This window comes from Pan paniscus, chromosome 9, assembly GCF_029289425.2.
Source record: "Pan paniscus chromosome 9, NHGRI_mPanPan1-v2.0_pri, whole genome shotgun sequence".
NCBI classification, from domain to species: Eukaryota; Metazoa; Chordata; class Mammalia; order Primates; family Hominidae; genus Pan; species Pan paniscus.
Genome location: NC_073258.2, coordinates 80,882,612 through 80,909,862, shown reverse-complemented (window position 1 = coordinate 80,909,862; position 27,251 = coordinate 80,882,612). Strand labels below are relative to the sequence as shown.

The window sequence follows — 27,251 nt, the reverse complement described above, 5'->3', positions numbered from 1 at the left end:
AAAGTGGTTGGGACACTCTCTTCTTCCCTTCGTCTGAAGGAGTAGCTTTCTTTAAAATGTGGAATACTCGTGAGATTATGAAAAAAAGAGTGAGGCTGAACTTAGCGCCTTCCACCTTGATTTATTTTCTGTCTGTGACTTCTAGTTCTATTTTCTTACAGACAAATGTGAGTTATTACTCCTATTAGCACTGCTGAGCTGTTGCCACCATGCTAGAGCAGACTGGACTCACTCTGAATGTGTTGTTAAAAGCTCTGCCAGCTGAGTGCATCCTGGGTTTCCTTCACAAACCATAGAGTTTCTGACTATGGGATCTCACAAGCACAGTATTAATCTCAAGCCCTAGCCTGAAGTTTTGGTCATGCCAATATGAGATTTGGCAGGACCATCACTGAAATAAAAGATTAAGTTGAAATAATATGCAGTAATCCAACCTAAGCCACTGACTAAAAGAAGAATCCATCTCTGATAAAGAACTGGCTATTTTATAATCAGCAAAGGGACCTTAACCTTGTTCATTCTGAAAATATTTTTCAGGTACTGATAACTCAAAGGGAATACTTTTTTAAAAATTTACACTCCTGGATAAGGGAATTCATTACATTTGTATACTATAAGTTCAAGAATGATTTACTCACAATTTAGTAATGACTTTGTGGAAAGTACAGTAAAATGTGTGAGCAGTTTTAGTTATATATATTATTTGTTGGACTCTAAAGTATTCCACAGTTGTTTTGATATATGCCTGTTTGGGGTTAGCAATGTACTTTTCTGGATAAACATCACATAAGGATTACACATTTATCTTCTCACCAAAACAGGCTCCTCTACTCCTTTAGTGTATGTAAAAGTGACTGGTCACCTTTTTCTCTTAAGCTAAATCTGATAGTTCTGGCTTTGCTCATTTGCTTTCTAGCAGCCTCCCCATGTTAGCCTTGCCACATGGTCAGTCTTCTGTTTGGTAGGTTTTATAAATCCTAAAAGTTCTAGTTCAAAAACAGTTCTAATAAACCAAGCATAGATAATTTCATTCATTTCTTCTGAGGATGTAGAATTTGCATCCATTTTTTCAGCAGCTGTCAAAATTGTTGCAAAAGCCTGTGAATAGTACACAAGGTTGATTAGCCTGCGACACTCTAGGTACAATTTGTATGCTATGCAGATGTCTGGGGTGATATTTGGAATGCACCCTTCTTCCCTTTTCAGTGCTTCATTCTTTAGATAATAGTAAGGATTGTTGAGTGCAGTATGGAGGGCAATTCACGGAGCAGCATTAAATGCCTACGAAGGGCATGGGCGGCGCTGAAGCACCCCACCTCATGGAGGCTGTGTCTCAGGAGGCAGAAGGTATTCTCTCACTAGACAGTCATGAAGTTCACAGCCTTTTCTCTGAGTACTTCAAATTTGGTTTGCTTTTTACTTCTGCTTAACTCCTTCATTTCCAGTAAAGACTTCTGAAGATGATAGAGGTCTGCCTTCTGAAGCCCCTTTGGCTATGAACCAGAAGCATCTTCTACCTCTTTGGTTTCATCGAAGCTCTGAAACTGGGCCAGGAACTCCTGTATTCTCTTAGCTGTGCTGCCAAGGTGCTTTTCACAAGAAGATATAAAAACCTCGAAACATTTCTCAAGTATGGTCATCAGTTCATCCTTTGCCAACATCTTCAGCAGCTGCAAGACTGATGCATACTCCTCTGAATTCCGGATGTTCTTTTCTAAACATGTGCGGTACAACTCTCTGATCTGTCGACCTAGTGGATACTTGGGAAGAGAAGAGGTGAACTTATGAACACATCTCAAAACCAGAAAGTAATTCATATGATAAACATGCAGGTTTTCTAGTAATAATTGTGTTTCCTCCTTCAAACATCTCTCACTGGTCAAGAGCACAACTTGCTTTTCTGAAGCTTGCTTTTCCACATATCTCCTAAAAGATGGAAGACGTCAGATGTTTTCACATTGATTATTTGATTAAAAATTTATTCTTCTTTTGACTTATGGAAGATTACAGCACAGGACACTTAAGGGCTGGGAACAGAAATGCTCTAATAAAGAAAGTTGAAGCCTTTTATAAAGTTTTGAATCGAGAAATCATGATACAAAAAGATGTTGGTCAGAACCTGCAATACTTTTTCATTTATTTTAAAGGGAAACTGAGTTGTAAGAAGTAGCTTATTGAGTACCATAGTCAGATGCTCCTTGCAAGACAAAAATTGGAACAGTTCTATGCACAACAGAGATGATACTGCATGAGGAAACAATCGGTGGTTGATAATAGATGTGGCGATTCCCACAATGAGTATTAGTGGAAATTCATGCAGATGTTGACTGCTGATAATTATGAAATCTTGCAGTACTTTTGTGGCAAAGCTTTCCATATCCTTTAAGGTAGCCAAAACAGGAGGAGACTGCCATTGGCTAGAAGTAGTCCTCTTTTTGCTTGGCATTTTTGGATCTGTCTTCTGTGTGACAGTCATGTACCAACTGGAAAGTGAATCCATTAAATAATGTGTATTTCTCTGGGTGACCTGAACGCTTTCCCCCTCTTTGGATTTTAGATGTACACAGCAGTTCATTAATTATGAGACCAACTTTTGCAAAAAATGTTTCATATCTGGACAGTCTTTAGCTTGCGATGAGACTACATATGGTGTGACTTTATTCTGAAGGGCCTCTGTTAGACTTCTGAATGTTAAATCATGATCTGTGACTTTCACACCAAGAACAAGAGCAGCAGTTGGAATTTCTCTGAGTTTTGTTTGACAGCCCAAGTCTCTTGAATTCTTCTGGAATCCAGAATGAGATTTTTGCAGAAATTCAGTTAGATTGTCAAACAAGTTTTTATTTAATTCCTCTTGTAGTGGCTCATTTTCAGATTTCATTTGCTGCCATATCAACTAAGTTCCAAATTGAAGCTTACTGTCCTTAGGCTCATTTTTCCCTTTGTTAAAATAGTCCTCCATTGGCACAGAGATCTTTCTCTTTTTGGAGTTTGGCTTAAAAACAAAGCAGCCCTTAGACACTGAGGAGGTGGCCATGGTCTTACTGGCTCTGTGGATACCAGATGAACCGGGAATACCTTTTGACTGTGATCCCAAGGGGAGAGTGGAAGAGTACAGGTTAAAGAGAGTACTGCAATTTCAGAACACTAGTGGATTCTATTGTCCTTTTGCGATTAGACTTATTTCAGGGTCATAACAGGTATTTTCCTGATGGTACCTGATAGGACACTTTAAGTACATATATGAGGGCACTAGCATTTTGAGCTGCATGGCCTGGTCTTACTGACCTCTTTTAGCCCAGAATCTTTAGTGAAGATACTTGCCTCTTCCATCACATCCTTCCATGTAGCCCACTTCCCAGTTACACCAGTGCACACCTGATGGCTTAGAAACCAAGTCCATCTAATACATATACCCTCAGCTCATATACACCCTTTTTCTTTGGTATTCCTACCTTTGCATGTACTAGTTTATAATTCAGAATATTCTCACCATCTTTTTTTCCTGGGGATATCTCTCACTTCCTTTGAGACTCTTGGCTCTTCCTCTGACCTCCCATAAGACACTCAGCTTATAGCTTTATAATAGATTTAGCTTGTTCTGTCTTCCTATGTAGAATTTTTACATGGCTGAATGTACACAATGGATAAAGAAGTGAATCATAATAGATACTCAACAAATATTTGTGAAATACATTAGGGTTTTTTTAAAAAAATTAAGTACCAATCCGGGGCATAAATTAGCATAATTTGTGGGTGCTGGGAGGGGGAAAGGATAATAAAGATACAGCTAAGGTAAGAAGATTGACTACATACCTCTCTCTAACTTCATGGGGTGGAGACTTTCTTCTTTGAAGTTTTTTTTGAGATGGAGTCTCGCTCTGTTGCCCAGGTTTGAGTCAGTGGTGCGATCTCAGCTCACTGCAGCCCCTGCCTCCTGGGTTCAAGCAATTCTGCCTCAGCCTCCCGAGTATCTGGGATTACAGGTGCCCACGACCATGCCTGGCTAATTTTTGTATTTTTAGTAGAGACAGGGTTTCACCACATTGGTCAGGCTGGTCTTGAACTCCTGACCTAAGGTGATCCGATGGCTTTGGCCTCCCAAAGTGCTGGGATTACAGGTGTGAGCCACCATGCCTGGCCCTGAAGTTTTAACATATAATAAAAATCAAGATGAACACTGACCTTGTACTAAATATCTTCTATCAACCTCTTATGAAATAGCAGTCACATTGCCAGTTAGTTTATCGCATTCTAAGCCCCTACTTAAATTGTAAATAGTAATTCATATGCATTTGCCTGGTGTTTTATGATTTCCTAAGTGCATGTATATCTATGATCATGGAAGTTTATATAATGTTAACTGCACAGACTTCAATATTTGCTTGAATTCTAATCCTGGCTGTATCATGTATTGACTTATAACCTTGGGCAAGTCTATTAACTTCCCTGAAACTCTGTTTCCTTGATCACAAAATGCAAATAGAACATTTCTTATAGGGCTGCTGTGTTTATGAGTGGATCACTAATACACACTACATATGTTGCATTTATTTTTGATTCACAGGAAGCACTCAAAAATGTTAACAATAATGTGGATAATGATCTTTTTTGAATTTTACATACAAGTCTGTGAAACAAGAAGAGATTTTATTATCCTCCACTTAGTAGATAGAAAAATTGAGACTGTTATTATTAAACTTCTAGTGCGTAAGTAACTTTCCCAAGGACCCAATTACAACATGAAGGTAGAAATTGTATCCCAGGTTTTCAGATTCAGAATTCAGCATTTTTCCACTGTAATAGATTCCCTACAACCTAAAATACTGTCTCATTGTTCTTTCTTTGGTTTACTGCTCTTTGTAGACTTGGCTTAAATTTGTGAAAGGCAAGTGTGAGGGAAAAGAGGGATTTGTGTTTAAATGAAATGTGGGTGTGAAAAAAAGTGAATTTAGCCATTCATCCCTACTGAACAAGTTTGAAGAAAAGCAATTTTCCTATTCTCTGCAAACCATTCCCAGTTACCATGAACAGTCAGTGAAAAAAATATATATTGGTTCCATTACTTTATTAAGCATCTTTTGAAAGGATATCAAAAGAACTTCATTTATAAAATATTGTAAAGGTATGAAAACATTACCAACTACAAAGATAAATGGTTGAAATGAAATGGGAACTGATCTTTTTTGACAAGAATTCCTAGTTTGATAACCCTGGCTGTTTTTCCCTTAAATGTACCTTCCGAGGATTTGGCATTAATCAAACCACATTTTAAATATACTGTTACATTAAGTAATGCACATTTGTCCTCAGAGATAATGCTGAGTCTTTTTTACTCTTTATCAAAGCACATTTTAATTGACTGGGAAATTAAGAAATACATTCCTTGCATATAATATGAAGAAATATGTTCGCAAAAATAAATATTATAAAAAGAGGTTTATACCAAAAGCATATAGCTAGATCTAGTTGCAGAGCTATACAACTTGGCTCTGTTTGAGACTACATCTAGTTTAATGTAACTTGGATCAATTTTAGCAACTAGAAAGCACTGTAGAGAAGACATCAGGATTTTATACACACACACACGTTGTGTATATACAGATATATATACATATATATTTGAAGAGAAGCAATTTTCAAATATATGTATTGCAACAATGTTTACCCTCTTGACCAGGAACATTAGATTGCATCTGTGTATTAAAACATGACGTGGAAGTAGCTCCTGTCTGTAAACCGTCCTCAATCTGTTAAGCCCTATTGATCTCAGAGAGGTGATGGAGAAAAGAGAAGTCATCCCTCATTCTAAGACTTTTACTAAAAAGACTCCATATCCAGGGCATGGTACTATATATCATAATTTTATTTTTAAAAAAGAGACAAATGGCAAAAATAAAACTCTGCTCTTCTTTTAAAGATCAGAAATTCTAATCAGTCGCATTGAAAATTAAATAATAAATAAAAAACAATAGCATCAATGATTTATATCTGTATCGTGCTTTACCATTTTCAAAGAGCATTTATAGCCACTGTTTCAAGTGGTCCTCCCACCAACACTGTTAAGCAGGATTTAAGTCAACACTACTCTGCTAAGATATGACTAATGAAGTAGATACTACTATTAGTTCCATTTTACAGATACATTTTACAGAACATTTTTTAAAATGAGTTTCTGAGAGGTCAAATGATGTGCCCAAAGTTATGCTAATAAGTGGTCCAGCTTAAACGTGAATCCATTCAACTTGAATCAGAGCATGGTGTTGACATCATTTGACAGTGAGATTTTTGAATCCCACTGCGCTCGTTGGCAGGGAAAGCCTAGAAGTCAGCAAAAGTCATTTCTCTCGTAAGTCAAAATGGCATAGCCAGATTTTGACACTTTTCAAATTAAATGCTTTTCTGTGTTACTATTGCTTATTGTTCATTTCTTTACCACACAGCACCCAGTATAGAATAGCATACAGTACACTTAGTTAACTATCCATCTCTCTCTTGAAACTTGAGTTACACACACAATTCAGGGCAAGGGCCCAACAGTTTATCATGTGTTCCCGTTACAAGATTTTAAATAGTAATTTCTGATTCTCTTTCCAGCCTTAAGATGGCATCCAGCCAGAAGCAGAGTGTTCCTCTACCTTCAGTAGACAGTTTACAACCTGAACCCCTCTTGGCATTAGTCCTTGTTCTGACTTGAGCATCAGCTCACACTCAGAATTCTGAGTTGGATGCCTATTTTTAAAGCTGAGGACACCTCTTCCTGAGTTTTCCTACGTTTCAGCAGGAGCAAGGTGTATTAGTCTGTTCTCACGTTGCTAATAAACACATACCTGAGACTGGATAATTTATAAGGGAAAGAGGTTTAATGGATTCACAGTTCCCCATGGCTGGGGAGTCCTCACAATCAGGCGGAAGGCAAATGAGGAGCAAAGTCACATCTTACATGGTGACAGGCAAGAGAGCTTGTGCAGGGGAACTCCCATTTATAAAATCATCAGATCTCGTGGGATTTATTCACTACCACAAGAACAGTCTGGGGGAAAACGCTCCAGTGGTTCAGTCATCTCTACCTGGCCCCATCTTTGACACATGAAGATTATTACAATTCAAGGGGAGATTTGAGTGGGCACCCAGCCAAACCATATCACAAGGTAACTTCTCTCTGCCTCCTTATTGACTCTTCTCCATAGCAATCTGCACCTGTTAATCACTTCAAGAATGAACATCTTACCATTATTCATGTTGCCTTTGGAATTATACAAGTTGGTTATCCTGCTGGTGGCACTGTGGTGGAAGTGTTCTGATAACAGGCACCTTTTCACACTAGGTAATGTTCTAGGTAATGTGAATCTCATGGCTGTTACACAAATAGGTAAACGGAGGTGCCAACTTCCACTGTGTGCTTTAATCATTCAAACTGCAGCCCATTCCTGACATTGGGCACTTGGGCTGTCTCTTCCTGATACATTCATCTCCGTGTTTTTCATTTCATTCCCTTTTTCTTCTGATCTAATATCTCTATCTAGTCATGAAATTTACTTTCTCACAGTCCGCTGATATCTATAACTTATCTCTAATGCAAATTACAGTCACTTTTCATCCCTTAACTCTGCTGATTTCTTCATCCACTTGCTTAGCAAATATTCAAAGGTTCAAAATGATTTGACTTTTTAAAAATTAGTAAACTTTATTTTTAGAGAATTTTTAGGTTCACAGCAAAACTGAGCAGAAGGTACAGTGATTTCCCATATATCACCTAACCCCCATTGTACATGGCTTCTTCCACTACGGATGCCCTGCACCACGGGAATACGTTTGTTACGCTCAATGAAGCTACATTGACCCATCGTTACAACCTGAGGTCCATAGTTTACATTAGGGTTCGCTCCTGGTCTTGTACATTCTATGGGTTTTGACAAATATATGATGACATGTATGTGCCATGGTAATATTGTACAGAATAGTTTCATTGCCCTAAAAATCCTCTGTTCTCTGCCTATTCATCCCTCCCTCCTTCTTAATCCCTGCCAGCCACTGATCTTTTCACTGATCTTTTTACTGTCTCCAGAGATTCGCCTCTTCCCGAGTGTCATACGGGTGAAATAAACAGTATGTAGCCTTTTCAGATTTGCTCCTTTCACTTAATAACAGGCATTTAAGGTTCTCTCTGTCTTTTCATGACTCAATAGCTGATTTTTATTAGTGAATTGTGAATGAATTCCGTTGTCTGGATCTACCGCAGTCTATGTATCCATTCATCTACTGAAGGACATCTTGGTTGTTTCCAAGTTTGGCAGTTATGGGTAAAATTTTTTTTTTAAAAAAAACATCAGATAGGGGCCTGACACTCTGCTGGGTACTGTTATGTAGACTCTCTTAATGATTCTCAGACTCCTCAAGGTGGTTAACTATTTGGAGAAGCTAAGGCTCGGAGAAGTTAAGTGACATGACCCAAATCTCCAAGTTGGTGAATATAATTGTCAGGACTCAAACTCCATGTGTTTTAACATGGAGTCCACAGTTTCATCAGCTGCCTAGGGGAGGGGATTATTACCTCCCTGCCACTCTCCCTTGCTAATGGTAGACATTGCTGGTTAGCTACAACATATTTGCTTGTGAAGCCTAATTCAATACAAGCTGTCAATAATAATCAATTATCATTGGCATACATGATGAAACCTAACTGGCATCCTTGACCTGGCCATGAAAGAGTGTCACATATCTCCTTAGAGCATAAGCATTCAATCTTTGACAACATTTCGGCTGACACCAATGAAGTATGGATTTTATTATTAATATAATGGCCTAATTCAGGAAGAAGCTATATACCCTTATGGTCCTTTTAATAACTTTCTGGTACATTAGTAATAATGCCTTAATTCTGTTAACTTATTGAAATTCAGTTCTTACTAGCCTTCACTCCTATCTTCATGCCTATGCCTAGCTACAGGCAGAATGTTCTAATATTGGGCATTTTCCCTTTACATAAAAATGCTTCCCACATATGCAAGGAAGAGTCGAGCTTCGGTTACCAATGCATGTAGGAGAAAGTGCCCATTATCATTAGGATTGTAGACCAGTAGAAAGACCTCGGAAAGCACACACATTCTAGAGTGTTGTGTGTTGACACTTTTTTACCTTTCCTTGAGGTTCTCAGTATATCGGTGCCACCTAATTTTATATTTTCTGCTTTTAATATATGACTCCAATCATGTCACTTACTGGGAAGGATTATAGTTTTGATGTCTGGGTTTATTGAAATCTCAGAAATTTCTATTGGAGGCCCAGTGTTTTCTACACCATGCAACAATTTGCTACAAAATTAGCAGCTTAAAACATTATACATTTATTATCTCATAGTTATGGATCAGGAGGACTACAGGAAGAGCTTAACTGTGACCTCTGCTCAGGGACCTACAAGACTACAATCAAGCTATTAGCCAGGCTTCATTGTTATTCACAGACTTGAATAGGGAAGAATCTGCTTCAAGCCTACTCAGGTTGTTGGCAGAATTGCAAGTGAGTCTGTCATGAGAGAGTTTTATATGATATAACTTAGTCAAGGGAGCAATATTTCATAATATTTTTATGTTCTATTGGTTAGGAGCAATTCACAGGTTCTGTTCACTCAAGGGGAGAGGATCACACAAAGACCTGAATATCTAGAAGAAGGGAGCATGGGACCACCTCAGTCTGTCTACCCCAAGAAAGTAGCTTAGGGTGATAGGAAGAGAATCAGTGAGACTCCAAAATATGAAATATTATTTAGAGAAACCTAGAATAGATCTTGATGACAACATGACCCAGAATGCCTGGGGAAAAGCGAGGTGTATGTGCATTCCCATGAATGCCCATTAGGTGCCAGCTACCATTCCGAGAAGGAGAATTCAAAGACAAGAACATTCTTCTCTCAAGATGACATTGTCTAGACAGGAAAATAAATAAGTAAACACAATAAATAGCGAAGCAGGATGTGGTAAGTATGTGATAAATGCTATGATAAAAGTAGGTAAAATTACTATAGAAGCAAAGAGGAGGGGGATGTGATAGGCTGACAACAACCATAATGAAAGGCTGCCTAGAATAGGTAATATTGGGCTATGTTTTTAATAACAGAAAGAAGGTAGATCACCATATAAAGTAGGTGTGTGTGAGTGTGTGCATGTGTGCATTTCTCATATGGAACAGACAAATGTAAAATAACTAAATACAGAAGAAGTAACATGAGATGAACAAACTTGTGAAATAATTGGATACCTTCAATAGAAATCTATGATCAACATGGCTCAAATACAGAGTGCTCTAGGGAGTGGAAGGTAAGGTTAGAAAGGTCAGTGAGAGCTTAGTGAAGAACAGCCCTGCTAGAATATGCCAGGCCATTGGGTCCAGACTTTATTTTCAGAGAGTGGGAAATCCTTAAAACTTTTCACCAGGTAAGATGTATATTGTATGTATTAAATTCCCCTTCTTCCAGAAAGTTTTCTTCTAAAACTTATCTGAAGGAAATAGCTTGAATAAGTGCACAAGAAATTTGATATAAGAATGTTTCTGATTTTTTTTTCTTACGAAAATGTGAGAGGTTGAAAACAATTGCGTAGGAGGGCTTTAAAATACAGTATGCTATATCCATTGGATGGACTATTATATAGATCTTGTGATGACATGGAAAGATATCTGTAATATGTCATTAAATAGAGAAAGCAGATTACAGAAAAATATGAAGAGTACAATTTTAGCAGTCTAACCACATGTAATTTTAGATGCATTAAAAATATGGAATGATAACATTCAAATCATTCAATATCCTCAGAAATTATATCCTTTTCATATGTTTCTGTTTGGTTTGAAGTTTTTACAATAAGCAAAAGCAATATAGGCATACCCATTTTGAAAAAGAATTTTATATCAGAAACATCACTGTAGCATATTGTAGGGATTGATATGGAAGAGTTTGTTAGTTGGAACAAAAATTGAAGGCACTGTAACAAAGATACACAAATTACAGTGTTTCTGACAGATACATTGATTTCCCTCTTGTGTAACAACTCGAGTAACATCCAGCTCTGTGTCCACAAATCCACCAGGGACCCAAGCTGACAGGGCAGGTGTCCTTTCCCCAAAACTGGTGTTCAAGATTTTCCGGTTCTTGCCATTTCCAGAAAATGGGAAGGAAAAGGGAGAAAAGAGTCCCGGACAAGATTCTTTCGTTGAAATGACTTGGACCCTGTACACATCACTTCCTCTTATGTCTTATTACTGAGTTATAGAATTAACTGAGGGTTGGAGGAAGGGTCGACAATCAGCAATCTGCCACAAGGAGCAAAAAAACTCTAAATAGGGGAGATTGTTTTGCAGCTTGATGTAATCATCAAGCTAAAAGATGAGTTTGTGCTTTTGTTATTATTACTTATCTTTAAATGAGCTTCCGGTGCATATAATTGGATTAACTGTATTCCTTGTTTCAAAATATATGTTGATCATTGGTTTATACAAGTTTCTCACTTGCTTTTTTGTTTATTATAAAATAAATTGCTGCCCTAAATAAAAATGAAATTGGTTGGGTTTTGCCACATAATAAATCATTCAAAAATCAGTGGCTTCAAACAAAAATGATTTACTGGTTCATGATTTTGTGGGCTGGCAATTCACCTGGGCTCACCTGGGTCATTCCTCTGGTCTGGGCAGGTTTGGCTGGATAGTCTGAGATAGCCTCATTCACAGTTGTCTGGAAGTTGTTGTGGACCATTGGTTAATAGTCAGCTGGGGTTACAGAGGTGGTGGGTCCAGGTTTTTCTACCAGGCTAGCTCAAGTGTGTTCACATGACAATGACTGTAGTGTTTCTAGGAACAGCAAGAGAGAGCTAGCTCAATGTGCAAGCACATTCCAAGTCAGTGTCTATCATATTTGCTCTTACCCCTTGGTCAAAGCCAGTCATTTTCCAGGCCCATAGCCAGTGTGGGAGAAGAATATCAAAGGTGTGGATACACAGAGGCATGGACACCTTAAAGCCATTACTACAGCCACCTACATAATGGAAATCCTGTATCTACACATGCAGTCCTCCCCCATGCTAATAGCTCTTACTATATTGTACATAATCATACGTTCTCCACTTGACTGTTGTATAATATTCCACTGAATTAATATACCATATTTTATTTATCCTATGACCTGGGGATGGTATTTGGGTCATAAACAATTTTTTTGCTACTATAGACAGTACCACTATGAACATTCTTGAACATGTCTTCTCTTACACATATAAAAATGTTTTTCCTTCGGTATATCTGGGGGTGAGATCATGAATATCAAATGTTGTGAAGTAATGCCAAATTATTTTCCAAAGTGGTTATACCAACTTACGTTCTCACCAGCAAAGTATAAAAGATCCTATTGATCCACAATTCTCCATAACTGAGCATAATATTGAAAGGCTTCTTAAGTTTTGCAATGAGATGGGTATAAAGTCATACCTCACTGTGACATTGATGACAGCGATCACATAAACTGCCCTTGGTCCCAACCCTTAACAGCAAGACGCTAGAGCCTGCTTGATTTCCTGTTCCCAATCGTCCTCCATCTCAACTCCAGCTTCTCTTGTTTCTCTGACTCCCTCTATGATTTAAAGCCCACAAGGCCCCATAACCACCCCCAATATAGCTACAGCATAAAGTTCCTTCCAAATATGAAATTCTTCTTTTCAAAATTTCTTTTCTTTCAAAACTTTCTTTCTCTGGCCAAACAACAGGGGGTTTGGAATTGGACAAGCCTGGTATGAATTGCACCTCCTGTACTTAACTAGCTATGCAACCTTTAACAATTTACTTAAAAACATTTCTATGCTCCAGCTTTCTCCTTTGTAAAACAAACATAACAATTCTATTTTGTTGTGAGCGCTATACGTGGTGACATATATAAAGAGACATGCAACAAACAGGTGCTCAAATTTGGAAGTACTGCTGATGACTGGGCAACCCTCCTGCTGGGTTCTTGGTTGAAGGAACCAGCCTACTGCCCCATCAAGATTAGATAGACTAGCCTTGCCTGTGGTTAAATAGCTATTTCAGTATTCATTCATGTCAAATAAAATTGTGATTTCACTGTGGCTCACAAAACGATAGTCAGATCTAACAAATTCAATCAGTTAATTTTTGGACAAAGTCTCAATGATGATAATGTAGATCATTAATCACTACTCCACCTGCACATGAAATATGACAGATCTCAGTGTCAGGCATTTTCACAACTAGCATTAACACCAAGGAAAATACAGTGATTAAGGTCCTTCAGTGCTGTTTTGCTCCAAGGAAGTGAGGTGGCCCCTGGGGGATATACCAGGAAGTGTGTGCCCCCTGGGGGTCAGGAGACATGTCTTACAAACCTGGCTCTGCTGTGAGCATATTGGGTGATTGTAAAAATATGTTGACTTCTCTAGGTCACATTTGATAAATGTTTGTTGAGTTGAAGTGAATTGTATCTGAAAAATGCCAATGTTGGACTAAGCCATCCCCAGTATTCCTGAGGAACCCCTACACATTCACACCTCATTTGAAGCAGCAGCTTCTCCTACATGAAATCTTTTCTGGCTGTTCCAGAGTGGCAAGCCCCTATTCAGGAGCACAGAGCCTCCTATTAAAGATCTTTTCAAAGGACTCAACACCATAAAGTGGTCCAATGATGTTTACGGGAGATACAAAGGTGGCTGTAGTTTCCCAAGAATCCACACTTATATTGCAAATGTCCTTTAGAGGCTAGGAATTTATGCATGGCCTGGATCCTATGAATGGCTCATGGTGAGTGAGGCACAAGCTCCTTTGCTGCATTCCACACCACTCTGCCTGATGTTACATGGATCTGCCTTATGGATGAGTGGCTCTTCTCTGGGATAATCTCATTATTTGAAGTTAAGTCAGACACTGATGCTACAGAAGCCTTGATTTGTGTTTAGAATATTTGTGTTAGAGGAATTGTTTAAAGATTTGTCATTTTAACAGACCAAAACCCAGATAGGCATAAAAGGAATGTTAAAGCATAACTATATCTCCTCAATATAGCGCAGTGCAATAAGGTTCTGAACCTGTAGCTCAAGACTAAGGTCCTAATTCCAGCTCTTCTACTGATAGCATGTATAATTTTCAGTGAATCGCCCCTGTTTTCTGAGCCTTAGTTTCCTCACTTAGAAAACAAAGATAATAATATCTGTTATGCCTCTTTTGTGGAAGCATTTGAAACTCAAAGGAGATAATGTATGTGGTGTTGCACTGGAAGTTGTTGTTACCTTGACCCATCTCCATCTGTGTCTGCAGTGGTCCTGGGTCCCCAGTTCATGGGAGCCCTCACTAATCTTTAGCTGATGGGACACTGTCATAGCCATCATCTGGATACTTTGTGTTTACACAGCACTTACTCAGAGGAGCTGAAGGCAATGGGGCTTCTTTTCTGCACAATCCCGAGGGGTACTCTCATCCTATAATAGCTCAGAGCTTGGACATATTTTGTAAGATAATCAGCTGAAACTCTCTTCTGCTTGGTTTCAGCCCATTTGCCCCTGCCACATTCCCTGGGACCAAACTTCTGTCTCCAACAGTGGGGAGAGCAAGACTAATGCCAGATTATCTAATTACAGAAGCTAAGACTATTGCTGCCATACATGATGCAAATATATTTTGATCAGGGTCCTAATACTGATTTCTGGGATGTCACGTTGCATTAGTAATATGCAGCCTTTTCTCCACCTCGTGGCATGGGATGTTCATTGTCCCGTAAGGTGGAACCAGAGAGCAACATTCTGACTGTGACGTGAAGGATACTTTTGTTCCTTTGCAGACATATACCATAGTGATTAAGAATATATATTTTGGGTTCGAAGGGATTTGAGATAGAACTCTATCTTTGCTATTTATTAATTAGATGACCTTCCACAAGTCACTAAACTTCAGTTACTTTTTATGTACAATGAGTTAATAATATATACCCTCACAGGACTGTAATGAGTATTAAGTTACCTAATTTATATAAGGTATTTAATACAGTGGTGCATAGAAAGAGCTCAATCTTAGTATGTATAATTATTACTATATTATCATGTAAGTTACATGATCTCATTCCCAACTTGGGTTTCCATTATATTTAAATCCAGTTTACTTTGTCAGTTAATTGAACAATCACATATATGCCTTCTTGACAGGAAGTCTGATATCATCTCTTAAGTACTATTCTTGTATTCCATGTCTCTGCTATGAATTGTTCAAGAACTTTGGAGTGTATAAAAATCAAGAAAGGGCCAGGCGTGGTGGCTCATGCCTGTAATCCCAGCACTTTGGGGAGCCAAGGCAAGCAGATCACCTGAGGTCAGGACTTTGAGACCAGCCTGGCCAACATGGTGAAACCCCATCCCTACTAAAAATACAGAAATTAGCTGGGCGTGGTGGTGGGCACCTGTAATCCCAGCTACTCGGGTGGCTGAGGCAGGAGAATTGCTTGAACCCAGGAGGCAGAGGTTGCAGTGAGCTCCGATTGCACCATTGCACTCCAGCCTGGGCAACAAGAGTGAGACTCCATCTCAAAACAAACAAACAAACAAACAAAAATCAAGAAAGATAACCAGGCTGGTCACAGTGGCTCATGCCTATAAATCCCAGCATTTTAGGAGGCCAAGGTGGGAAAATCACTAGAGCCCAGGAGTTTGAGACCAGCCTGGGAAACATAGCAAGACCCCAATTCTTAAAAAATAAAATAAAATAAAATAAAATAAAATAAAATAAAATAAAATTAGCTGGACATGGTGGCACCCACCTGTAGTTCAATCTATTCAGGAGGCTGAGGTGGAAGGTTCATTTATGCACAGGAGTTTGAGGCTGCAGTGCCGCTACATTCCAGCCTGGGCAATGGAACAAGAACCCATCTCTGGGGTAAAAAAAGAAAGAACTCACCTGCCATGGCTTCTGGCAGCCAAACTGTGTCACCACAGAAGACTGGTTTTGCACAGCTTGAGATTGCCCAGTGCCATGGGGATGAATGTCCTTGTGAACCCATCTTGGGCTTCTTCGCCCTCTATCACATTCTCACCATTTCCCCTCCTCTGAGTTGCAAGGTGGAGGGGCTGACTAGGGGACTAAGGAATTCCCGGGTGTCTCTGTCATCTGGCTTCTAACTGGCTTCAGCCAATGGAAGGCACTGGGAGGAGATTAGAAGAAAGTGAAAGGAACAGTCAGGCTGTTTCTCTCCCTTCCTCTCTGCCTCAGGCTCCTGGATCAGACAACACTTATTTTCTTCATGATTTTCCCTGCTATTTCTGATCTCTGGATCATCCTGCAATCCTCTGCCTGACTCTTTAGCTACACCCCCATCTGCATAACAAATCCTCCACATTAAATTCTCTCTGTCATAAAGACTGGAAGTGGTTTCTGTTTGCCAGGTTAGACCCCTACTGTTATAATTTGCTGGATTCCCTGCTAGTACTGTGGGGGCCTCCTATATTTGCTCCAAGGTTATAGCTTTCATTTGCCACATGTAGATGCTCATCTGGATTACATAAACGTGACACTAAGTCAGAGTTCCTGAGACCTGAAGAGCTGCCAGCCTTATGATTGCATAACTAAGTGATGCCACCAGCCAAGAGCTCTTCTAAGGGACCAGCTAATACTGGTTACTGAAAATGAAATTGTACCTCCTCCTTGACCCGTGCAGTGTTTAATCAGAGATGGTTTAATCACGTACCGCTCTATGCTACCACAATTCCCTGTTCATACTTCTGTTGTAGCACTCGACAATTTATCACTGTGTGTGTGTGTGTGTGTGTGTGTGTGCATTAGTTTATCAATGCACATCTGGTGGAAAGTGAGCCCCTTGAAAATTGGGATTTTATCTGTATCCCATGGGTTATCACAATGCCTGCCTCAAAAGAGGTATTCATTATATGTTTAATAAATAAAGGAAAAAATAAACAACTGAGTGACATTCATTAACTAATGAGTAGAGGAATGAAAGAATAGATGAATAAATGAATGAAATTCAAGGAAGCAAGTGAAAGAGGAAGACAGGGCCATGCGGGATGTCTAAGGAATTCACAGCTTGGAGGTTCCAAGCCTGAGATTGTTGGTGCTCATGCTTTAATATCCCACCCCAGAGGCCTGCATAACAAGTCTGTTTGAAAGAACAAATGAGAAATACGAAACCCCTTTTTAAAAGTTATGAGAGCTTTCCGAAATTATAAAACTGCAATTCAAGTCCTGCTGCCCCAGTCTGCCTTCCCTGCTGGCTCCACCTCACTCAGCTGTCTCTCAAGGAAGGAGAGCAGGGGGCTAGCAGGAGACTGACAACTAGGGATTGCCTACTAAGCCCTTCAGTCCTCACCACAGAGATGGCTGGGGGTGTTCTTCTCCCTACTTTACAGATGATGAGCTGTGCATAGAAAAAGCGACTTTAAAAGAAATTGTCCAAGATTCCCTAACTAGTAAATGGCCCAATTTGGATTTGCACTCAGATCTCTGCAAAACCCAGAGGGTCCTTTTCCTACCCCAGTAGGCTGCCTTTACTGCAATGTGCAGAGATGTGATTTTTCTGTGCAGCTCAGGGGAGGGATGTGGCTGGATGACTAGCTATTGCTAGACAGGGGACACTGCTTTGGAAAACGATGTACTCCATGAAATTGAAAATGGGAAATAATATATATTCCAGAGATTTCTACCAGGTAGCTACTAAAAACCTCAGCAACATAAGTGTACAGTTTAATCTTTTAACAGTTTAATCCTCTTTTAGGTGGTTTCTTTTTAGGCCAATTGAATTTCCCCTAGAGAAGCTGCCTGTGTTCCACCTGTCACCCCCTGGATTCCACAGCACCTGCCTCAGGAAGGTGCCCTATCTATATCTGTTTCTTCCATTTTTGCCTGTGTTCACAGGGTATTGGTCAGGAGACCATTGCCCAGACCACTGGAAATGCTCTTAATCATTTCTTGACTCCCACCCTCACTCCCTCTCCTGCTAATTTGTCCACTGGTGCAGATCTTGCAGCAGTCTATGGTGATGGAGAAATCAGCCATTCATTCTATTGCTCCCTTACCCATTCATTCATTTGTTCCATCAAGTCTTCCTACGCCCTGGAGGTACACAGCACCAGTGGAGCAGGCAAACTTGGACACAGACAATTATGATATCACATTCTAAGAATTTTCACAAAGATAACAGGATATGGGAGCACTTGGAGGGAGCAGTTATCCCTGGCAAAGTGGAGGAATGCATTACTGAGGAAGAAATTTTCCAGTTGGTCTTAACAAATGAATTAGAGTTGCTCCCGTGCAGAAGGAGAGAGAGAATGGATGCACGTGGAAGAAAGGTGTTGCAGCCAGATACGAAGGTTGGAGAGAGGATGGGGTCATCCATCCGGAGCCTTCCTCCACCTTGTATGGAGGCAGGAAATGAGCCTGGAGAAAGTAGTTGTGAAGGCAGCTTGAACTCAACCCCATACACAGAGGAGGCCATCAGATTCTAGGCATGATCAGGTGTCTGAAGTGCTACTGAGGATTTCTTTGGAAGGACCTACTGGAAACAGACATTCCTCTTCCCTATTTCATTTTTCTTTTATCCTGAATTGCTGCTCCCTGCCAGTCACATGGTACCTATCTTGGAGAGCAGCCAGCCAGGGCAAAATGCCTAACTTCATCCCTGGCGGCTGCAGCATCTTCATTAAATCCAGAAGCCCAAACCATTACATGTTTTAGATACAGCAAAGCACAGGGGAAGAGTACAAAAGCTAAGTTGAGTCCTTGCCCTAGTGCTTACAAACACAAAATTTGTGTCTTCAGTCTCAACTATCCCACTCGAAATGTTCTCACTTCTGTGTTTTTGATCACACTCCCCTACCTACAACAAGAATTCCCTTCTTCCTGCATATTCATCAGGTCCATATAAAAAGTTTTCTAAAAAGAGTAAAGGATGTGATTGTCCCCTTCTTTACACTCTCAGAACACTTTACCCTATGGAAGTCACTTCTGCCTGAAGATGTACTCATGTGTAATAGAAGAGGATAGTCTTGCCTGGAATGCAAACTCCACATACCAGGGTCACCATCTCTACATTTCCTGGACGTAGGTAACACTTGGCTTTCAATAGCTACATAATTACTGTGAAGTGACGTAAGCACAGACCTAGGATCTAGTCAGGCCTGGTTTCAAATCTTGACTGTAATACTTCCTAAGCACCACTTATCACTAATGAGGTCATTTGACCTCTAATTCTCAAGCAGCATTGGCAGGTTAGAGATCATGGAGGTAAAGCTCCCAGCCGATTCTCAGGACATGGTGGGGGCTCCACAAATGGTGTCTGCTAATAAATGTCCCTTTTTTTCCCTTCTCTTCTCTTTGCCACTTGCAACAAGGGAACTTATATTTTCCTGATATACTGGATGACGGTGGGATGAAAATCTAAAAATCAAAAATCTAAATAAAATAGATGACAGAACTCTTGTAGACCCTTTCATCCCCATGAAAAATGATCACAGGGAACTAAAATACATAATCAAGGGGAGAGAGAAATGTCATGCAAAATTTCCATCTCAAAATAAAAGGCGAGCTGCACCGCATTCTTCCCCATAATCACATCGTGGAAACATGTGCAACACTGCATCAAGCCTGGAGTGTATTATGAACCCCTGCAGACACAGAAATTTTGTGAGCTGTAGGTTGCAGAAACCCACAGAGCTGGGAAAGCAGAGGTTTAATGGTATTTTAAATGTTTTGACTATACAGGAGGCAGAATCTGCAGTCTAATCATTTTCAAAATACTTGATGCACTGTAGGCAACCATGGGACTTGCGTACTCCCCAGCAGTCTGCACCTAGAATGGGGCAAGTTATAAGGGAAGAGAAGGGAAGGAAAGGGGATGGCAAGCATATGGAGCACCTACTATGTGTGTGGTACGCTCCCTCGGCTACTTCCCTTAATCTTCCCAGTATCCCTGGAAGGTAGGTTTTCTGAGCTACACCTCTGGTCTTAAAAGGTAGCTGATATGAGCTTCTGAGAGTTATGAGAAAAATAATTCTAAATCTCATTTATGTGTGAAAGTTAAATCATTCCATACATCCATGTTCATAGCAGTGGTATTCAAAATAACCAAAGGGTAGAATTAACCCTACTGTCTATCCGTGGATGAATGGATAAACAAAACACAGTACTTACATGCAATAGGCTGCTTTTCAGCCTTAAAAAGGAAGAAAATTCTGACACATGCTATGATATGAATAAATCCTGAGGGCACTATACTAAATGAAATAAACTGATCATAAACAATCAAATACTGTATGACTCCACCTATATGAGGTATCTAGAATAGTCAAATTCATATCTCCTATCAAGAGTAGAGTGGTGGTTGTCTGGGGCTAGGGGAGGAGAGAATAGGGAGTTGTTTAATGGATAGAAAGTTTCAGTTTTGCAAAATTAAAGAGTTCTGGAAACTGGTTGCACAACAACACGAATATACCTAACATTACTAAATCATACACTTAAAATTGGTTAAGAGGCTGGGCACAGTGGCTCACGCCTGTAATCCCAGCACTAGAGGATGACACAGGAGGATTGCTTGGGCCCAGGAGCTTAAGACCAGCCTGGGCAATATAGTGAGAACTTGTTTCTACAAAAATACCTTTAGCTTGGTGTGCACCTATAGTGCCTGTATGCCAATATCATGTGATTTCGATTATTATAGCTTTGTAATATATTTTGAAATCAGCTAGTGTCATGCATCATTTAAGCAACATCTCATAAGCTACAGTTGTACGTCCCTTTTCTTCCTTGTCCCTTTTTCTCCATCTTCTTTTCTCTTCTCTCCTTTATCTCTTCCTTCCACCCTCTCATTCATTTGTTCTCAAATATTTGCCAGGGTAAAGATCCAAATATTAAAGTCCCTGCTTCCCAGGAGCTCAGAGTCCAGTGTGGGAAAGAGTTAGAGCAGGAAGAAGTGTCAGTGTGTCAGTTTGTATGCCAGTATTATGCTGTTATGATTATTATAGCTTTGTGATAGATTTTGAAATCAGCTAGTGTGATGCCTACAGCTTTGTTCACTTTGCTTAAGATTGCTACGGTTTTGTGGGGTCTTTTGTGGTTCCATACAAATTTTAGAATTTTCTATGATTGCAATTTTGATAAGCATTACATTGAACTTATAGATCACTTTGGGTAGTATGGACATTTTACCAATATTCATTCTTCCAGTTCTTGAGCATGGGATATCTTTCCATTTATTTATGTCTTCTTCATTTTTTTTCATTGATGTTTTATAGTTTTCAGTATACAGAATATTCAACTCCTTGGTTGAATTTACTCCTGAGTAATTTTATGCTATTATTAATGGGATTGTTTTCTTTGTTGCGGGTGAATCTTTTCTCAGGGGGCAGAGTGTCACTCTGTCACCCAAGCTGGAGTGCAGTGGCATGATCTCCGCTCACTACAACCTCCAGGTTCAAGCAATTCTCCCGTCTCAGCCTCCCCAGTAGCTGGGATTACAGGCACTTGCCACCAGGCCCAGCTAATTTTTGTAGTTTTAGTAGAGACGAGGTTTCACCATGTTGGCCAGGCTGGTCTTGAACTCATGACCTCAGGTGATCTACCCACCTCAGCCTCCCAAAATGTTGGGATTACAGATGTAAGCCGCCATGCTGGGCCAAGATTGTTTTCCTAATTCCTTTTTTGGAGAGTTCATTGTTAGCATAGAGAAACACATCTGATTTTGTATGTTGATTGATTTTATATCCTGCAACTCTACTGAATTTGCTTATCAGTTCTTGCAATGTTTTGGTAAAGTCTTCAGGGTTTTTATAATGTATGATTATCTCATCAGCAAAGAGAGACAATTTTACTTCTTCCTTTACTATTTGAATACTTTCTCTTTCTTTTTCTTAACTAATTTCTCTGGCAAGGATTTCTAATACCACATTGAATAGAAATGGTGTGAGTAAGAATCCTGGTCTTGTTCCCGATCCTGAAGGAAAAGCTTTCAACTTTTCATTGTTGAGTATGATGGGCTTGTGATACATGGCTGTAATTGTGTCAAGGAACATTTTTTCTGTACTTAATTTGTTAAGAGTTTTTATCATAAAAAGATGAATGTTGTCCAATTTTTTTCCTGCATCTATTGAGAAAATCATGTTCATTGTTCTTCACCCTATTAATATATGCTAAAATCTATTCTTAAATTATTTACACACATCTTCTTATTGATATTCTAGATGCACTGTAAGTTTTGATATTCAAGATGCTTTATCACTAAATAAGCATACAGGAACCACCCCACCATTTTTCCAGTGCGGGTAGATACGACCTCCTTGGACAGAACTGGCACTTGCCTGCCTGGTTCAGGCCCTTGTTTGATCACAGGTTTCTCAGGTTTTCCAGGCTAGTTATAAAGTCCTGGCCTCAAGTGATTCTCCCAACTTGTCCTCCCTAAGTGCTGGTATTACAGTTTGAGCCATTGCACCCGGCCAGAGATTTGCTGTTTACTCCTCTACAGGTTTCTCATCAGCCTGCCTCTCTTCTGTTACCTCATTTGAAGATTACCTACTCTAGACTAGATTCTAGATTCCTCTGGAGCCCATGAGAGCTGCTGTGTGTCTTGAATATCACATTGGTTTGATCAACCTGAGCCCCAACCCTTTAATCTTTATTCACTCCAAACACACATTTGGGAAAGGGTACAGTGCTCAGGAAGGAAATCAAGGCTCAAATAAGTTGCCTCAAATCACTGAGGAACAGCAGAAAAGCCAGGAATATAAAACAAAGCCTGTCTGGCTCTGAAACTTGTATTCTTGCTTACGTACAAAGATGTTTCTATAATCCAGTGCCTTACACAAAGTCATACAGTCAATGTTGCTTTAATGGTTTTATGTTTCTTAGAGTAAAATACCTGAGTAAAATAAAATACCAATAACCTTTCACAAATAACTGATGAGCAGGCGTGTTAGGTTCCTTTCTTATTGCTGAAGAAGGCACATTGAGGCATAGGGTAAAAAATCATTTTCTGTTACTAACCAGCAGTGTGATCTTGAGCAAGTCATTTACCTTTTCTGGTTTACAGTGATTACTTCTGCAAAATGAGTGTCTATTACTAAGTGATCTTTGAGGAAATTCCTAATTTGTGCCTTTGGTATCCCGAGCTGTAGCCAGTCTCTGATACTCCGAGCCAAGGACAGCATGATGACCAGCGTAGGTCCCCTAACCCTTTTCACCATGGATGAATGCTCCTCTGGAAACAATGTCATTTCTGCAGAAAAGGGCAGGCTTTGTCAGGCTGCCACCCAGAATATCTTCTATCTCCTTACTTCCATGAGCAGAGCAAATCAGTCTCTGTCACATGAATATTTCTTCTTTTCTCCCCAGACATAGCAACGTGGTCTTTACACTACAATAACTTTGAGTTCTTTCACTCTTTGCTATAGTCAAGGGGATTCAAGCTTAACTCAATGTTATTTGGGCATGACATGGCATCATTTAAGCAATATCTCATAAGCTATGGTTGTAGGTCCCTTTTCTTTCTCCATCTTCCTTTCTCTTCTCTCCTTTTTCTCTTCCTTCCATCCTGTCATTCATTTGTTCTCAATCACTTGCTAGGGTAAAGATCCAAATATTAAAGTCCCTGCTTTCCAGGAAGCAGAAGTGTCCACTGACAGTTTGTGCTGGTAGAGGGGAGGGCAGGGTTAGTTTTGTGGCAGGAGCTGAGGGAGACAGAATGGAAATGTTTCCAGGACAACTGGAATGTTGAGATGGTGATGAAAGCTAGAGGGGATGTTTGCTAGGATGATGGCAGGTGCCATGGGGGTAGGGAGGGCTTCCCAAGTGGAAGTTTCAGCCTACACAAAGGCACAGAGGCAGGAACACTAGCAAGAAGCACAAAGGGCAGGCTGAAGAAGCAAGCTGGGTTCATTGGCAGGGTCCTCTGAGGTGCCAGGGTTGCCTTTCCCTATCCTGCTCACCACGCAGGGGAACAGCTTTGCTTCTAAGTCACTTTCATTGTATATACATTTTTTTCTTTTTTAAAAAGGTCTCTATATATTCTTGTTATTCATGTGTACATGCATGCGTATGGGTATGTGTCCTATAAAATACTAGGGGACCTGGTTTTACGTATGTCTCTTCTGGTGAGGAGAGCCCACTTCTGCATGCGAACTTACTCTGGGGCATGAAATTTAAAGAAGCAGGGCCTACCACGTGATGGGGATTCAATAAATATCTGCTGCACAAATGATGTTAAGAGTTAGATTCTTTCTACCTAACAGGTAGGTTACCAAAGAAAATAAAGAACAATTAGGAGAGATGGCATCTCAGGACGCAATGGTTACGGGTCAGATCTATGAGTTCCTTTGCAGATGGAGAAACTCTACTTTGCCAGCCTAAGGCACAAGGAGACATGCTCAAGAGGGCAGATTCATAAGAGACTGAATAACTTCGGCCAAAAATGTCAAACAGTTCCTCTTTAACAAGAGAACTGTTGCTCACACTGTATATCCCATATGCTGATTGCATTTGATATGTGGCTAAAGAAGAGGAGGAGGGGGTAGGAGAAGAAAGAGCAAGAAGGGATGATCAAGTAGAAAGACGACAAGTTTTATGATAATAAAGATAAAGAGTGCTCCTACTGGGCACTTTGCTAATTAATAATAATGAGAATGATAGTAATAATGATTACAACCACAATAATAATACTGAGCACTTAGCAACTAACATGCACTGAATGCTACACACTGTTTTCTTTACGCGCCTTATTTAATTTCGTTACTTCTCACCACAACCCTGTAAGCTAGGCATAGATTGGTATCCCTGTTTTGTAGATGAGGAGAGTGATGCTTAGAGAAGTTAAGCAAGTTGCCCATTGTCACACAGCTAAGAAGTGGTGAAGCAAAGATTTAAACTGAGATGTGATTACAGAGTCTGAGTGTTTTACCCAGTTTACTGGATTGAATTTACAACTTATGGCTGAATACATTGACAAGTTACAAAACCTCTCTCAGCTTCAGTTTCTTCTTCTGTAATAGAAATCTCAAATCTATTTCCTTTGCAGAATGTTGTGACAATTAAAAATGCTGGTGGATAGGAAAGTGCTTCAAAATCATTAAGCACTTTATAGAGGGAAGGTGATATTATTGATATCACTGATTAAATAATTTTTGGAGAATCTGTATATTTTATATTAAATAGATGCAGCCTATATGTTTATGTGGCTCTCCCATGTCACTGGGAAAAAAAAAGGAAGGAATATTGAAAAGTGTATTATTGCAGGTTTACCATCTTACGATGTGCCAGTCACCATGCCTAGCACCTTACATGACTGTTTTTTTTGACTTTTATAAGTTTATATTATAATTTTTAAGTTGTCACACCAACCCTATTGTCATCCTCATTTTGCAGATAAGGAGACTGTGTCACAGAGGAGTTAAGTAGCTTGCTCCAGGCCCCAGCACTAGAAAGTGATAGAGAAGACTTTCAATCAGAGCAACTCAGACCTTTCCCTTAATTACTACATAGCACTGCCCCTCCAATCAGCAGAACAACAATTAAGCTGTTAAGATTTTCAACAGAGTATACAAAAAAAGAGTGCTGTTTATCCTTTTTAATGCAATTCACCTGACACACTTAGAAAACCCATTGGATGATCCAATTTATCCTGACAAAAGGAGAAGAGTAATTAGTTAATAACAATTGATTTGGGCACCCTCCATTATCCACAGGAGGCTGATCAATCAGTCAGCCTCCCTCCCCATCTATGCTACCCCTTATTCATAACTAATCACACCCCATATAAACATCATTAGCTGGGAGGTGCATCCCCACTTCTTTTCAATTTGAGCTTAGAATCACTATCAGCCTCATCTGGTGGGGGAAAAAAAGAAAAACGAAGAAAATAAAATTTTAAAAAAAGTAGAATTCACCAAGCTGTTGAATAAGCCAAAAAAAATAAATTCTATAAAAAGGAAGTTTTATTTCATTGTCTTCAAACCTACCTTTGTACGCTGTCAGTTCTGTGATTAGCCAGCTGTTTAGTTAACTGGAGTATCGATCTGCCTGTCACACATTCTTTGTCTGTTGGGAACAAGGAAAGGTGCTGACCCTTCCCAGGAGGCACTGGTGACAGGTCTGTAATTTGATGATCACTTATTCAGGAAAGATTTCACTTTGTTCCTTGATGTACATCCCGGCAACTGGTGTGCCTTTGAGGCCTCTAATAATGCCAACGTTCACCTCCTAAAAGCTTCAGTGCAGGATAAAGCAGAAAAACACAGGAACCAATTTCAGTCTGTCCAGCTTCTCTTTCATGTGTTCTTACCAGAGATTAGAAGTTATTGTGGTTCCACTAAAAAAATAAAATAAAAATTATTTATTATGATTTGTGGTTTCTCAGAAAAGTAAAAACAGGCAAATAAACTTTTAGTGCAGAGGGTAGCCAGTTGTTCCAAACTCAGAGGATATTTTTAGATAAAGCAAAATGCGTCTGTGTGGTAGCTATCAAATTCCCTGGCTTTGGTAGCAAAAGTGGCATGCTGTGTTCAGTTTTAAGCTCAGAGCTTGAACAGAGAAAAAGGAAAACATTATTCCTCCTATAGCTTTGTGTTCTTAGCACAATAGAACAGAGATGAGTGAGCCCGGATTTGTTGAATAGTAGGAATTATATTCCAACAGTGTGGGGTTTAGTAAAACCTACAAATACGTGTTTTATCCTGCATTTTCATTCGGACTGGTAAGCCTCTTGACATTTTAATAAAACTTATGATAGACTGCTGATTAAATTATATTAATCAAAGTATTGGCAAGGTAGTTTAGAATAGAAGGAAAATATGCAATTTAACCTCAGACTGTGAGTTCTAGTTACACAGTGAATTGTTCTGTGGCTTTTGTAATCTTGTTACGTATTTAACCTCAGTTTCCTCCTCTGACAAAAGTGGGTAATAATGAGATTGATGGGATGCCTACAAGGGTGCATGAGGCAAGTCAATGTCTTCTTGTTCACTGCTGGAAAAACACTCTGGACCCCCAGCAGCTCACCATGGTTCCAAATACCCTATCTGTGGGCACTGTCTATTTATTCCTAAAAGAGGGCATGAGTGGATACATATGCCTCTATCTAATACCAAATATTCTCAGTGAACTTTTTTATTCCAAGCTGTGTAAGGATGGTGGTAGGGATGGAGGACAGCAGTAACCTCTGCATTTCCAGGTTATGCATCATTGGCTCATGCATCAGACCCTGGTCTAATCAATCTAGGACAGGT

The 27,251-nt window shown here is 39.6% G+C and overlaps 1 protein-coding gene and 1 pseudogene across 1 annotated transcript in view; one reads left to right on the top strand and one right to left on the bottom strand.

Moving 5' to 3' along the window:
- The window catches only part of TENM4 (teneurin transmembrane protein 4), a 3,002,963-nt gene that overhangs the window by 1,678,990 nt on the left and 1,296,722 nt on the right, over positions 1–27,251 (top strand). The gene's annotated exons all lie outside the window — the stretch shown is intronic.
- On the bottom strand, positions 858–3,037 carry LOC100978607 (origin recognition complex subunit 3-like; annotated as a pseudogene).